Source organism: Perognathus longimembris, chromosome 17, assembly GCF_023159225.1.
Source record: "Perognathus longimembris pacificus isolate PPM17 chromosome 17, ASM2315922v1, whole genome shotgun sequence".
Classification (NCBI taxonomy): Eukaryota; Metazoa; Chordata; class Mammalia; order Rodentia; family Heteromyidae; genus Perognathus; species Perognathus longimembris.
In genome coordinates, this window is record NC_063177.1 from 47,180,920 (window position 1) to 47,194,809 (window position 13,890).

Sequence of the window (13,890 nt, forward strand, 5' to 3'; positions counted from 1 at the left end):
TAGTGGAGCAGTAGCTCAAGAGGTAGAGTGCTAGCCTTGAGCAAAAAGAAGCCAGGGACTGTGCTCAGGCCCTGAGTCTAAGCCCCAGGACTGTCAACAAATACAAAACAAATAAATACAGAACAGCTGGCCAGGGAATAAGGAGTTGCTTGGATGGAGAGAAGGGGAGCCCACAGCTAGGCCCTGCCTTATCTAGGGTAAGGCAGAGGGTGTGCCCAGGTGGAGTAAGACCTAGGTAACCTAGGTAACTGGGTGGAGACTTACCCTGGTGGGGGCATCTGCATGGAGCCCTCCCTGGGTGGACTACACAAGCATATTGCACAAATGTCCTGTGAATTCATTTCAGAAAAGCAGCTTTACTATTCTTTTGCATTATTTTCCCAGAGCAAAATCCACATCGGTGAGGTCGCATGGACCAGAACAGAACATACCAAACACCTTTTGAGATATGCCAAGCAGTTGTTCGCCAGGATTGAATACATTTAAAATCCACTTTCCTGGGGATGCTATATGACGGTAATGAATGGTTCTAAGCAGAGAAAGAGCAGTGGAGAGCTGTGGAGATGATTGAAAGAGAGTCTATTAGAATATATTCCCAGGCACCCATCTAGTGGGGATCAGAGAGGTCGAACCAGGGCCAGCCGGCCCAGTCAGGGTATATAGGGCCAGTACCAACGTGGAACAGTTGGTCAGGGGGGACTTTTGGGGAAGTCAGCAGCTTGTTCTGCAAGTCTCGGTGGTTTCCATTGGTCTCAGGGTCTAGGATCAGCTGAAGCAGATGGTGATTCAGGATAGGAAGGTGGTTTATTTCCAGGGTCAGACAATTTACACTGGAATATTTGCAATTTGGCTATATTCTGCACTTGTCTTTTTATTTATATGGGTGTAGCTTCCTATCTATTTGTTGACGAGAAAATGCAGGTGAGTAAATAAAAGTTGTTTTACCTGGACATTGAGTGAACAGAGGAGACAGTGGGGGCAGGTAACAGGCAGCACAGGTTTGCCATGACTTTAGAGGAGAGAGAGGGTGGTTCTGTGAGAAGATGCCAGAACTGTCATCTCAGTCCCAACCACAGTTCAAACCTTTCACTATGGTGATTGCAGGTCTTTTCACCTGCATTCGTGGTGGTAAGTTAGACTCCATCCCGATCAAGAAACAAATGCAGATGTGCATTCACTAAGGAAAAGAAAGCTATGAATCTCTAGTTTTAGGGTACCACGGTGAACCTTTTTTTTTTATAATAATGAGGGCAATGTCTGATCCTCTGCTGGCGGTGCAACCAGGTTGAATAAGTATTAAGTGCCTGGGAGGTAGTCCAGAAGACAGGGACCTCACACTTTGCACCTGAAGCCAGCGGGCCTCTTGTTTTCCCACCAGCAGGCGGCGGCAAACCGCGGACCATAGAGAGGGGAAGCCTCCGGGATCCTAGAGAGGACCGGCAGGCTCCAAGACCGGATTTCCGGTTTCTGGACACATCCGGTCCTATCCCGTCGCGGTGTCGTGTGTGGTTGTGCCATGGTATCTCCTCGGTTCTTCCCATCTCTGTGGTTTCACGTCTAGGGCGCAGATGGGAAGGTTTAGGGCCGTACAGCGCCGAGTTGCAGGCTTGGAGGAGACGCCGCCAGTTGGAAGTTCGCCGCGCCCCGCTAGTCTTCCCTGGGCATACCTCGGGGTTCGGCCCTCGCCCCCTCCCGGTAGGAGGTAATGGCGACGCCCCAGTCTACGGGCTCAGGCTCCCGGTGCGTTCCGGGTATCAGGAGCGAAGACTCAAGGTGTCCATCTGAATCGTAACCCAGCCGGGCGCCGCTGGCTCAGGCCTGTAAGCCTAGCTACCTACAAGGCTGAGGTCTGAGGATGGGGTTTCGCAGCCAGCCAGCTCCATTAGCACATCTGTGAAATTCTTGTCTGCAGTTGGCCACCAAAGAGCAGGAGGTCGAGTCTTGAAACAGGGATTGTGCCCTGGCGGCCCAGAGCTCAAGCGCCAGTTCCTGCCCCAAAAGGAAAGTAACTAGATCTGCAAGGTATTTTATTATTTATGGCCTAGATAAGAGATCTCGACTTGGGTCGGACGAAGAGGAATTGCAAAGGAAAAGCCACCCACATGGAAGGGTGCCAGTATGCACAGGGGGGAAGCGGGAAGCAGGTCCTGAAGCCCCCCACCCCTCGTGGGAGAGAAAGGGGATGAAGGTAAATCAAGACTTCTCACCAAGGGAGAGAAAAAAAAGCCACGATTGTAGATCAGATGGCTAGAATACTTGCCTGGGTTTTCCCCCTATTAAGAAACTACCCACCTCATTGGAAGTGGAGTGTGTTTATTAATAAAAAAAAAACTTTAAAGTATTTATACAGTGGCTGAGGATATGGCCTGGTGGCAAGAGTGCTTGCCTCCTATACAAGAAGCCCTGGGTTCAATTCCTCAGCCCTACATATACAAAATAAAAATGGCCAGAAGTGGCTCTGTGGCTCAAGTGGCAGAGTGCTAGCCTCGAGCAAAAAGAAGCCAGGGACAGTGCTTAGGCCCTGAGTCCAAACCCCAGGACTGGCCAAGAAAAAAAGAAGTGTCACAAGGAGTTGCCATTTAACAAAACTGTTTATGAATATTGTAAGGTCCACCCAAGAGAGCTCCAAGCAGATGTTCCCCCCACAAACACACACACCTGGTTAAGTCTCCACCCAGTTACATGGGGAACGGACATATCTGGAGGCAGTTACTGCCCCTGCTCTGAGGTCACAACACAGAGTGGAGATTTCCTTCAGTCAAGAGACACAGAACCCTGGTATGACACTGTTTGATGAAGTGAGAAAATTTACTAACGGCAGTAACAGTGATGACAATGATGCATTTTTGAATTCCGATGGATCCAACTGCTCCATTGCATGGGGCGTCCAGAGGTTCAACTCTGGGAAACATTACTGGGGACTGACTGTGGATAACTCTTTGGGCTGGGCAGTACGTGTCTACAGTAGTTATGGGTTTATGGAAGGTGCCCAACCTAATGCACTTTAGGGACATATTCCTCCTTTTGTGTGTGAAGGGAAACAAGGATAACCATATCTTTCCCACCGCTCCGTTTATATCTGACTATATAGAGAGGCCTGTGGGCAGGGTTGCTGTGTTTCTCGAAATGGAAGATGGAAGCTTGAGTTATGTCAATGTTGCTAAGGGTTCCATTATCTGGAAGTAAACACTGGGTCCTTCCACATTCCTGTCAGGCCTTTTTTTTTCCACTAAGGTTTCAACATGATTCAGTAGTTAAGGACCTGTCTAAGTCCTTCATGAAGTGTACCAGTAATACTGTACCTTAATCAGCTTTCCTTGTCTTCTCGTTTGTATTAAATATGAAAATGGAATAAAATGAAACAAAATGAAATAAATTGGTGTGGTGGCATATGTTTATCATCAGAAGTAAAGAGAGTAGCATACATACTGGATTGTAATCATCTTTGTCTGGCTAATAAGCAAGATCCTGTCTCAAAATTAACCAGAGCAAAGTGGGTGGAGACTGTGCCTAGGGGTCTGGGGACATGAAGGTATCAGGACAGATGTGTGTCCACATGTCTCCTGTTCTTCTTTTCCTCTAGGGGCTGTGGGGCATTTTAACAACTCTTTATTATGCCATCGGTCCTGTACAAGAAACTATTGCTAGTTCCACTATATAACTTGATCAGATGTTTTGTTCATATTTGTGCCCGTCCTGGGGCTTCAACTCAGGTTCTGGGTACTGTCCCTGAGCTTTATTCCTCAAGATAGCCATAACTCCTTCTTACTTTCTGGTGGTGATTTTTTTTGTTTTGTTTTTGTTGCCAGTCTGGGCGTGAACTCAGGGCCTGAGCACTGTTCTTGGCTTCTTTATGGTCAAGGCTAGCAGTCTACCTATTGAGCCGCTTGGCCACTTTTGGCTTTTTTCTATATATGTTGTGCTGAGGAATCCAATACAGGGTTTCATGTATATGATGCAAGCACTTCACCACTGGGCCATATTCCCAGCCCCTTCGGTGGTTATTTGGAGATAAGAGCCTCACAGACTTTTCTCCCTGGATGGCTTTCAACCGGGATTCTCACATCTCAGCCTCCTTAGTAGTTAGGATTACAGGCATGAACTACAAGTGCACAACTTTTGGTTATACTTATTTAAACTGTTCTAATTTTCTCAGTGTTCAACAAACATTGGTTTGGGTGTCAGTTCCAGGATGGGAACTATGTACAGCACCCAGAGCATAGGGAACAAGATATTGTCTTGTTCTCAAGGTATTTCCAACAGGAAGGAAAAATATTCCATTTCTAATATAATACTGGAGATCATATTGGAGTGTGTAATAGACACAAAGAAAAGTAGGCCACATGTAAAAGCTTTCTGGACACAGGAAAAGTAGAGGCATGGAAGTCAGAAATAACAATGGTACATCAGCTTTATACCTGCCTCAATCACTCATCCCCTACCACAATCCTTAGGGTAAGGTGTCTCCTATTAATATGTCCACCACCAAATGACCACCATCAGACAAGAACTTGTTAAAGTAGCACTTGTTGAAGAGACAAAGTTAGGTCTCCGTTAGACTGGATCTTGAATTCATGTCTTATCATTCTGCCACACTAGGGCATGGACCCCTAGGAGCATTCCTTCCATAATTAGTTTAGAAAAACCCTAGTGTTCTGATCTGAACGTAGATATTGGGGAATATATAAGGCTCATGAAATAGGGAGCTGATAAAGAGAATGCCACAGGGGACTCAGGCAGGGGTAAAAGGTTTCTTCCAGAACAGCTGGCAAGGAGCTGGGAATATGGCCTAGTGGTAAAGTGCTTGTATAGATGAAGCCTGGGGTTCAATCCTCAGCACGACATATATAAAAAAAAGCCAGAGGTAGCTCTGTGGATCAAGTGGTAGAGTGATAGTCTTGAGCAAAATGAAGCCATGGATAGGGCTTAGGCCATGGGTTCAAGCCCCAGGACTGACAATAAAAAAAGTAAATAAAATAAAAACGGAACAACTGGCCAGGAAATAAGGACTTGTTTGGATAGAGAGAAGGGGAGCCCACCTCTGGGCTCCCCCTTATCTAGTGCTGGGGAAGGGAGGGTGAAGCCAGATGGATTAGGATGTGTCCTCAGAGAAGGGGGAAATAACTGCCTCCAGGTATGTTGATCACCTAGGTAACTGGTTGGAGACTTAACCAGGTATGTTGGGGGGCATCTGAAAGGAGCACTCCCAGGGTGGAATATAGAAACATATTGCACAAATATCCAGTGAATTAATTTCACAAACGCAGCTTTACTTTTGTCTATTTGTGTTGTTTTAATTTCCAGTCCTGGAGCATGGACTCAGTGCCTGAGCACGATCCCTGGCTTCGTTTTCCTCAAGGCTAGCACTCTACTTCCTGAGCCACAGCTCCACTTCCAGCTTTTTTCTATATGTGGTGCTGAGGAGTTGAACCCAGAGCTTCATGTATAGGAGGTGAGCACTTTACTACTAAGCCATATTCCCAGCCCCACAGCTTTACTTTTGTCTTGCATTATTTCCCGAGAGTAAAAACCCATGGGTGAGGTCGCATGGACCAAAGAAGAATGTTGTGACAAGTCACGAAATGACCACCACGAAGGCCACCGAGACTCAGACGTTCCGAAATGCAAAAGCAAGGCAAGGCTTTCCAGTAAGCTAGAGTCAAATCTAGGGGGCTAGGTCCCCAAGATAGAATGTTATTCAAGCAAGCTGCAACTTGGGCCTCGTCCTACCCACCAACACAGTGGAGGTTATGAGGGAGCCTCGAGCTGTGATTACACAGGGCTTATAAAGGCAAAAAACAAAGTCACAACAATCAGGTGTTCAAGCAAGCAAGATTAGGACACAGGTACAAATCTGATTGGCTCAGGGCTCGAGGCATTCTGGGGGCAGTTAGAGTTAAGCATTCCCAGTGGTTAGAGTTCTTGACTGACTGGGCCCTAATGGGATTGTCCTGGGTTTGCTTACAGGGCCTGCTTAACTCAGGTTCATGTGGTAAAGTGAGGTTCGCGTGGTAAAGTGGGGCCTGACTTCAAAGTCTGGCACTTCAGAGAACATACTAAAATGCTTTTGATACATGCCCAGCAGTTCTTGGTCAGGCTTGAATACATTTAAAATCCATTCTCCTGGGGATGCTATATGATGTTTATGAATGGTTCTAAGCAGGGAGAGAGCAGTGGAGAGCTGTAGAGATGATTGAAAGAGACTTTATTGGGGTACTCTCCAAGGTGCACATCTGGTGGGGATCAGAGCAGTGGAGCCTGGGCCAGGCCCAGGAAGGGTTTATAAGGCCAGCACCAACATGGAACAGTTGTTCGGGGGGGACTTTGGGGGCAGTCAGCAGGTAGCTTGTTCTGCAAGTCAGGGTGGTTTCCGTTGGTCTCAGGGTCTAGGATCGGCTGAAGCAGATGGGGCTTCAGGATAGGAAGGTGGTTTATTCCCAGGGCCAGAGAGTTTATGCTGGAAGAGTTGTTATTTGCCTAGATTCTGTACTTGTTTATGTTGTTTATACTGGTGTAGCTTCCTATCTGTTTGTTGAGGAGAAAATGCAGTTAAGTGAGTAAATAAAAGTTGTTTTACCTGGACATTGTGTCAAAGGAGCCAGTGGGTACAGGGAATGGGCAGGTCAGGTGTGCCATGACTTTAGAGGATTCAGAGGGTGGTTCTGTGAGAAGATGCCAGAACTGTGATCTCAGTCCCAACCACAGTTCAAACCTTTCCCTATGGTGATTGAAGGTCATTTCACCTGCATTTGTGGGGTAAGTTAGACTCCATCCCAATTAAGAAAAAAGTGCAAGTGTGCATCTAAGGGGAGGGTGGAAGGGGAGAGAAGACAAAGGAAGGAAGTAAGAAGTTTGATAAGAAATGTACTCACTGCTTTACAGGGTACTGTAACCCCTCTGTACACTACTTAGACAAGAAAAAAACTAAATAAAAAAGACATACATAAATTTTGCTACTGATAAAAACCATGAGTAACTCAATGTAAAATATATATGGAAGAATATATAAACTATTCAATTTTTGCAACAAAAAGCTTAGTAAACAAAGATGGAAAGTAAATTTCAGATTTTGAGAACGAATGCCTACAATTACATCCAATGACATTCAAGAGGAATTATTGCAAGCATTTCTGTGAAAATGAACAAAAAGGCATAGGTGCTTAGTTTTAAAGTTCAACTTATTGATTTGTTATTACAATGCCTGAAGGAAAGCTCAGACACACGCCCTTTTTTAATCCACTCAAGGAAAAGCATCCTGATTGGTTGTCAGAGTCCTGAGGTCCCGCCCTCTCTAACCATAAAGGGAGGCAAACCCACTGAGGCTCAGGCTGTTCAGAAGGAGGCCCCACATCAACACAGCTGCTGGACTGTCCAGATTTGGAACTTGGCTGCAGTTGGTGAAGATCAGAGTGAAGAATCAGCTCTCTAAACTTTCATTCATCGGAAAGATGGACATGGACATCACCCAGAACTTCCAAGAAGGACTGAGGTGTCGTATCTGCTTGAATACCCTCATTGACCCGGTCACCATAGTCTGTGGGCACACTTTCTGCCGACCATGTCTCTGCCTTGCCTGGGAAAAAGCCCTGATTCCAGCCAGCTGCCCGGTCTGCAGGGCTCCATCCAAGCGGAAAAACCTCAAAACCAACATCAAGATGAAGAATCTGGTGTCCATTGCTAGAAAAGCCTGCCTGCAGCAGTTTCTGAGCTCTGAGGAACACAGGTGTGAGACACACCAGGAGCCGAAGCAGGTGTTCTGTGAGGTGGAAACCAAGTTGCTGTGTAAGCCCTGCTCCAGGTCTCCTGAGCACCAGGCTCATCGACACAGTGCCATTGAAGAGGCTGCTGAGGCCCACCGGGAGATGATTTTGAAACAAATGACATCTTTATGGAACAAGATACAAGAAAACCAGAGAAACATCCATCAAGAGTTCGTTTCAATGAAGGAGTGGATTTGTTACATGCAGGAATACAGAAGATCCAACAAGAATATGTTTGAGGTAGTGCTTCCACAATTACATGAGGAGGCAAAGAAGCATTCAGAGAAACTTCTCAAGGAAAACCAAATGACTTTAGAGCGACTTAAAGCAAGAACAAGGCAAATGTTTAATAAAAAGACACATCTCAGAAAAATGTATCAGGAACTGATGAAAACATACCAAAATCCAGATGAGAAACTCCTTATGGACTGGAAATACACACGAGCCAGATGTGAGTCATTGTTGGTATATATGCCCCAGCCAGTGAAACCAAAGCTCCGTGCTCTTCCCATCTGTGGACTGATGGATGAACTCAACCAGCACAGAGTGGAGATTTCCTTCAGTCAGGAAACACAGAATCCTGGTATGAGGCTGTTTGACAACATGAGAATTGTGATTGAAGACAGTGTTGATGCATTTTTGAATTCTGATAGTTCCAACTTCTCCACTGCATGGGGCATTCAGACATTCAGCTCCGGGAAACATTACTGGGAGCTGACTGTGGATGACTCTTTGGACTGGGCACTAGGCGTCTGCAGGAGTTCTAAGAAACGGAAGAAGCCTATGGTGATTTACTCTGGGGACATATTCCTCCTTTTATGTGTGAAGGGGAAGAAGGATACCTGTCTGTTTACCACCTGCCCATTTTTGCCTCACTATATAGAGAGGCCTGTGGGCAGGGTTGGTGCGTTTCTCGACTTTGAAGATGGAAGCTTGAGTTTTGTGAATGTTGCTAAGGGTTCCATTATCTGGAAGTATGACACTGGGTCCTTCCACATTCCTGTCAGCCCTTTTTTTTCCTCTAAGCGTTCAAAATGATTCAGTAGTTAAGGATCTGTCTCAACCCTTCATGGAGCATGCCACTAATACTGTACCTTATTTAGCTTTGTTTGAACATGAATTTATACTCATTTGTATTAAATATGAAAATGGAATAAAAGGAAACATAAAATGAAATGAATCAGCGTGATGTCATGTGTGTATTCACAGAAGAAAGTAGCTGTCATAGTGGGTGTAGTCATCATTGCCTTGCTAATAAGCAAGATCCTGTCTCAAATGTAACCAGAGCAAAGTGAGTGGAGACTGAGCCTAGTTGTGGGGGGCATGAAGATGACAGGACAAATGTGTGTCCACGTGTCTCATGTTCTTCTTTCCTTCTGGAGGGCTACGTGGGATTTTAACAATGCTTTATTCTGCCATCAGTCCTGTACAAGATATACTTCCTCTGTATAATTTGGTAAGGTGTTTTGTTCATTTTTGTGCCATTTCTGGGGCTTCAACTCTTGTCCTGGGTACTGTCCCTGAGCTTTATTGCTCAACATAGCCTTTGCTCCTTCTTTTTGTTGGTTATGTGTTTTGTTTTGTTTTTGGTGCCAGGCCTGGGGCATGGACTCAGGGCCTGAGCACTGTTCTTGGCTCCATTTTGCTCAAGGCCAGCACTCTACCTCTTGAGCCATGGCACCACTTTTGGCTTTTTTCTATATATGTGATGTTGATTAATTGAATACAGGGCTTATTGTATATGAGGTGAGCGCTTTACCACTGGGCCATATTGCCAGCCCCTTTGGTGGTTATTTGGAGATAAGAGTCTCACAGAATTTTCTACCTGGCTGTTGTAGAATGGGGATTGTCATATCTCAGCCTCCTGTGTAGTTAGTATTACAGGAATGAACCACAAGCTCCCAACGTTTGGTTATACTGTCTAAATTTGTTCTAATAGTTATTTCCAACATGAAGGAAGTATATTCCATTTCTGATATAACACTGGAGATCATACTGGAGTGTGTAATACATACAAAGAAAAGAAGGCCGCATGTAAAGCTTTCTGGACACAGGAATGGTAGAGGCATGGAAGTCAGAAATAACAATGGTACATCAGCTTTACACCTGCCTCATTCACTCATCCCCTACCACAACCCTTCCTGTAAGGTGTCTCCTATTAATATGTCCACAAAAAATGACTACCATCAGAGAGTTTATGTTTCAAGCTAGCATTCAAGAACTTGTAAAGCAACAGAGACAAGGTTAAGTGTCTTGTAGCCTTGATAATTTTTTTTTGGCCAGTCCTGGTCCTCAAACTTAGGGCCTGAGCACTGTCCCTGGCTTCTTTTTGCTCAAGGCTAGCACTCTGCCACTTGAGCCACAGCACCACTTCTGTCCATTTTCTGTATATGTGGTGCTGGAGAATTGAACCCAGGGCCTCATGTATACAAGGCAAGCATTCTTGCCAATAGGTCATATCCTCAGCCCCGTAGCCTTGATCTTGAGTTCATGATTTATCAGTCTGCAACGCTGGTGCATGGAACCCTAGGAGCCTTCCTTTCCCTGGTAAGTTTAGATCAATCCTAGTGCTCTAATCAGGAAAAGGGAAACAAGATATTGGGTAAGCTATAACGTTGATGAAATAGGGAGCCAATAAAGGAGAAAACCACAGGGTATTCAGGCTGGAGAGAAAGGTTTATTCCAGAACAATTGGCCACGGAGAAAGGTGATCCTTGGCTGGAGAGAAGGGGAGCCCACCTCCTGGCCCTCCCTTACCTAGGGCAGGGCAGGGGGTTTGGCCAGGTGAATTAGGATGTGATCTCAGGGAAGGGGGAAGTAACTGCCTCCAGGTCCATTGGTCACCTAGGTAACTGGGTGGAGACTTCATCAGGTGGCCAGCATCTGCATGGAGCACTCCCAGGGTGGACTACACAAGCATATTGCACAAATGTCCAGTGAATTCATTTCAGAAATGCAGCTTTACTTTGGTTTTGCATTATTTTCCCAGAGTAAAATCCCCATGGATGAGGTCGTTTGGATCAGAGGAAAACATACTAAACAGCTTTTGATATATGCCCAGCAGTTCTTCATCAGGCTTGAATACATTTAAAATCCATTTTCCTGGGGATGGTATATGACGGTTATCAATGGTTCTAAGCAGAGAAAGAGCAGTGGAGAGCTGTAGAGATGATTGAAACAGTTTATTAGAGTACATTCCCAGGCGCTCATCTGGTGGGGATCAGAGAGGTGGAAGCAGGGCCAACCGGCCCAGGCAGGGTTTATAGGGCCAGCACCAGCGTGGAACAGTTGGTCAGGGGGGACTTCTGGTGGCAGTCAGCAGGTAGCTTGTTCTGCAAGTCTGGGTGGTTTCTGTTGGTCTCAGGGTCTAGGATCAGCTGAAGCAGATGGTACTTCAGGATAGGAAGTTGGTTTATTCCCAGGGCCAGATAGTCTACCCTGGAACAGTTGTGATTTGGCTAGATTCGGTACTTGTTTATTTTGTTTATATGGGTGTAGCTTCCTTTCTGTTTTTTTGAGGAGAAAATGCAGGTAAATGAATTAATAAAAGATGTTTTACCTGGACATTGAGGCACCTGAAGAACCAGTGGGGGCAGGGAACTGGCAGGACAAGTGTGCCATGGCTTTAGAGGAGAGAGAGGGTGGTTCTGTGGGAAGACCCCAGAACTGTGATCTCAGTCCCAAGCACAGTTCAAACCTTTCACTATGGTGATTGAAGGTCTTTTCACCTGCATTCGTGGGGGTAAGTTGGACTCCATCCCGATCAAGAAACAAATGCAGATGTGCATTCACTAAGGAAAACACAGCTATGAATCTCTAGTTTTAGGGTACCTTTTCTTTTTCTTTTTTTTTTATAATGATGAGGGCAATGCCTGATCCTCTGCTGGCGGTGCAGCCAGGTTGAACTAGTACAAAGGACCTGGGAGCTAGTCCAGAAGACAGGGGCCTCCCACTTCCCACCTGATGCCTGCGGGCCTCTTGTTTTCCCCTCAGCAGGTGGCTGCGCACCATAGAGAGGGGAAGCCTCCGGACTCCTAGAGAGGACCGCAAAGCTCCAAGACAGGACTTCCGGTCTCTCCACACATCCGTTGTTGCCCCGTCCCCGGGTCTTGAGAGGTTTGACAGTGGTGTTGCCTGGGTTCTTCCGACCTCAGGGGTTTCGGGTCTAGGGGGCACATGGTGAAGTTGAGGGCCGTCCTCTGCCGGGTTGCGGGCAGGTGGGAGTCGACGCCGCTTAGAAGTCCGCGGCGCCCCGCTCACATTCCACAGGCATACCTCTGGATTTGGCCTTCGCCCCCTCCCAGTAGGAGGTAATGGCGACGCTCCAGTGTATGGACTTAGGCTCCGGGTGCTTTCCGGGTTTCGGAGCGAAGACTCAAGTTGTCCATCTGAATCCTAACCCAGCCGGGCGCCGCTGGTTCAGGCCTGTAAATCTAGCTACACACGAGGCTGAGGTCTGAGGATGGGGGTTCGCAGCCAGCCAGCTCCATCAGCACATCTGTGAAATTCTTGTCTGCAATTGGCCACCAAAGAGCAGGAGGTCGAGTCCTGAAACAGGGATTGTGCCCCGGCGGCCCAGAGCTCAAGCACCAGTTCCAGCCCCCAAAGGTAAGTAACTGGAATCGGCAAAGCATTTTATAAATTCTGCAAGGTATTTTATTATTTGTGGCCCAGACAGGAGATCTCAACATGGGTCAGATGAAGAGGAATTGCAACGGAAAAGCTATCTGGAAGGGTGCCAATATGCACAGGGTGGAAGCTGGAAGCAGGTCGTGATGCCCCTCCCCCCTCGTGGGAGAGAAAGGGGATTCAGGTAAATCAAGACTTCTCACCAAGGGAGTGAGAAAAAAAAAGCCACGATTGTGGATCGGGTGGCTAGAATACTTGCCTGGGATTTTCCCCTATTAAAACACTACCCACCTCATTGGAAGTGGAGTGTGTTTATTAAAAAAAAAAACTTTAAAGTTTAATTTTATACGAAGTAGTGGCCATTTAACAAAACTGTTTATAAATACTGTAAGTTCCACCCAAGAGAGCTCTAAGCAGATTTCTGCCCCCCACACACACACACCTGGTTAAGTCTGCACCCAGTTACATGGGGAACCTACATATCTGGAGGCAGTTACTTCCCCTGCTCTGAGGTCACATCCTCATTTACCTGGCCACTCATCACTTCCCCTGCCTTAGATGAGGCAGGGGCAAGTGGTGGTAGCCACCTACTTTAAGAAACCTTACATATGGGTCCTTTCAAACCTGCAACTCCCAAGTAGCCAGAAAAGAGCCAGGCTGGAAGCATGGCTCAAGAGATGCATCTAATTATTAATCAGCCAAACACTGGAAGTGTCTCAAGTGGTAGACCAGTAGTCTCCAGCAGAAGTGCTCAGGGATTGTGCCCAGGCCTTGAGTTCAAATCCCTGTGAATGTTGACTCGGGCCAGCCACCCCAGCAACAAGTATTTATACCCCTGGGACTCAACCAGTGCCTGGAACAAGGGATCGTGGGGAATTGTAAGAGGAGAATGATGTTACATCCTAAGTGGAGTCACTTTACACCCACCCTTTCAAAATGAATCAGACTGGAGGATCAGGAGATGGTAGTCTGTTCATCTAATGTCCATACCTGAGCATAAGAACTGCCCCAAGTAGCCAATCATCCAATTTTTTATTTTCTTCCCTAAGTCCTTCCTTTCCCCTTTGCATACACTGCCGGCCACTGCCTCATGAGATTTCAGTCAAGGACTGGCACCTACCTACCATCTGCTACTTGCCTTATCTAGAAGGGGCCACATTTCTACCTTTACCCCCTTGCCAGCAGGAAGTAGCTAGAGAATCTTCATCACTTTTCATAATTATTAAAAGTCCACAGAGGCAGCGCTCCATGCAGATGACCCAACCTGGTTAAGTCTCTACCCAGTTACCTGGGTAACCAGCAGAGCTGCAGGCAGTTACCTCCCTCTTCCCTGAGGTCACATCCTCATCCACCTGGCCCCACCCTCCTGCCCCTGTCCTAGCTAAGGCAGGACCCACAGGGATTGCCCCTTCTCTCTGCCCATGCCTCATCTCAGCAAAGACCATCAGTCCTGGAATACACTTTTCTCTCCTGGCTAAATACCACGTGGCATTCTTTTTTT

The 13,890-nt window shown here is 46.6% G+C and overlaps 1 long non-coding RNA gene across 1 annotated transcript; it reads left to right on the forward strand.

The window, feature by feature from the left end:
* Positions 1–267: 267 nt before the first annotated feature.
* On the forward strand, positions 268–13,464 carry LOC125365513. The gene is made up of 4 exons (XR_007213711.1): positions 268–298; positions 1,023–1,027; positions 6,808–6,813; positions 13,273–13,464. It is a non-coding gene; the product is annotated as an uncharacterized LOC125365513 (long non-coding RNA).
* The last annotated feature ends 426 nt before the right edge of the window (positions 13,465–13,890 follow it).